This window comes from Calliopsis andreniformis, unplaced genomic scaffold, assembly GCF_051401765.1.
Source record: "Calliopsis andreniformis isolate RMS-2024a unplaced genomic scaffold, iyCalAndr_principal scaffold0419, whole genome shotgun sequence".
NCBI lineage: Eukaryota > Metazoa > Arthropoda > Insecta > Hymenoptera > Andrenidae > Calliopsis > Calliopsis andreniformis.
The window spans coordinates 27,501-30,000 of record NW_027480828.1 but is presented as its reverse complement, the minus strand read 5'-3'; positions in this window follow the sequence as shown (position 1 = coordinate 30,000).

Here is a 2,500-nt window from a genome sequence, read left to right as displayed (position 1 = left end):
ACGAACGGGGACTTAGAATTTTTTCGCTCGGGCTCCGGAGCGACACGAACGGGGACTTAGAATTTTTTCGCTCGGGCTCCGGAGCGACACGATCGCTCCGTTATTCTACGTTCTCTCGGTCCACGGGCATCAGAGAGCAAAACAGCCTAATAGTTTTAGAGTGCCTCAACGATCAGGAATATGGATCTAACGTTCTCGTTTCGAACCGACGACTTTCGGTTCCGGAGCGACACGAACGCTCCATGATTCTCGATTATCTCGACACAGGTAAGAGACAGAGGAGAACAAGTGTATGGTTTTAGAGAGCCACGAGCACCAGGAATAAGGATCTACCGTTGTCATTTCGTTCCGTCGACATTCGGTTCCGGAGCGACACGAACGGGGACTTAGAATTTTTTCGCTCGGGCTCCGGAGCGACACGAACGGGGACTTAGAATTTTTTCGCTCGGGCTCCGGAGCGACACGATCGCTCCGTTATTCTACGTTCTCTCGGTCCACGGGCATCAGAGAGCAAAACAGCCTAATAGTTTTAGAGTGCCTCAACGATCAGGAATATGGATCTAACGTTCTCGTTTCGAACCGACGACTTTCGGTTCCGGAGCGACACGAACGCTCCATGATTCTCGATTATCTCGACACAGGTAAGAGACAGAGGAGAACAAGTGTATGGTTTTAGAGAGCCACGAGCACCAGGAATAAGGATCTACCGTTGTCATTTCGTTCCGTCGACATTCGGTTCCGGAGCGACACGAACGGGGACTTAGAATTTTTTCGCTCGGGCTCCGGAGCGACACGAACGGGGACTTAGAATTTTTTCGCTCGGGCTCCGGAGCGACACGATCGCTCCGTTATTCTACGTTCTCTCGGTCCACGGGCATCAGAGAGCAAAACAGCCTAATAGTTTTAGAGTGCCTCAACGATCAGGAATATGGATCTAACGTTCTCGTTTCGAACCGACGACTTTCGGTTCCGGAGCGACACGAACGCTCCATGATTCTCGATTATCTCGACACAGGTAAGAGACAGAGGAGAACAAGTGTATGGTTTTAGAGAGCCACGAGCACCAGGAATAAGGATCTACCGTTGTCATTTCGTTCCGTCGACATTCGGTTCCGGAGCGACACGAACGGGGACTTAGAATTTTTTCGCTCGGGCTCCGGAGCGACACGATCGCTCCGTTATTCTACGTTCTCTCGGTCCACGGGCATCAGAGAGCAAAACAGCCTAATAGTTTTAGAGTGCCTCAACGATCAGGAATATGGATCTAACGTTCTCGTTTCGAACCGACGACTTTCGGTTCCGGAGCGACACGAACGCTCCATGATTCTCGATTATCTCGACACAGGTAAGAGACAGAGGAGAACAAGTGTATGGTTTTAGAGAGCCACGAGCACCAGGAATAAGGATCTACCGTTGTCATTTCGTTCCGTCGACATTCGGTTCCGGAGCGACACGAACGGGGACTTAGAATTTTTTCGCTCGGGCTCCGGAGCGACACGAACGGGGACTTAGAATTTTTTCGCTCGGGCTCCGGAGCGACACGATCGCTCCGTTATTCTACGTTCTCTCGGTCCACGGGCATCAGAGAGCAAAACAGCCTAATAGTTTTAGAGTGCCTCAACGATCAGGAATATGGATCTAACGTTCTCGTTTCGAACCGACGACTTTCGGTTCCGGAGCGACACGAACGCTCCATGATTCTCGATTATCTCGACACAGGTAAGAGACAGAGGAGAACAAGTGTATGGTTTTAGAGAGCCACGAGCACCAGGAATAAGGATCTACCGTTGTCATTTCGTTCCGTCGACATTCGGTTCCGGAGCGACACGAACGGGGACTTAGAATTTTTTCGCTCGGGCTCCGGAGCGACACGAACGGGGACTTAGAATTTTTTCGCTCGGGCTCCGGAGCGACACGATCGCTCCGTTATTCTACGTTCTCTCGGTCCACGGGCATCAGAGAGCAAAACAGCCTAATAGTTTTAGAGTGCCTCAACGATCAGGAATATGGATCTAACGTTCTCGTTTCGAACCGACGACTTTCGGTTCCGGAGCGACACGAACGCTCCATGATTCTCGATTATCTCGACACAGGTAAGAGACAGAGGAGAACAAGTGTATGGTTTTAGAGAGCCACGAGCACCAGGAATAAGGATCTACCGTTGTCATTTCGTTCCGTCGACATTCGGTTCCGGAGCGACACGAACGGGGACTTAGAATATTTTCAATATTGCTATATCTGTATGTATATAGTCTTAAAATATGTGGTTGAAACATGTTGAAAGTTTGTGATTATAGCAGTATAATGTCCGCAGTTTAGTATTAAGTTACTTTTATACGACCTCGTACGTGTACGTGTTCATCTGCCGAGTCTAAGTGGCAGCGTACCGGCCGGGAGTGCTGCACGCGCGGCGAGTTCCCACCGTAAGGCCGCGCGGCTACGGTCGGCCGTCGCCGGCCTCTCGGCCGGCCACTCGGTATCTATAAGAGAAGCGTCGGTC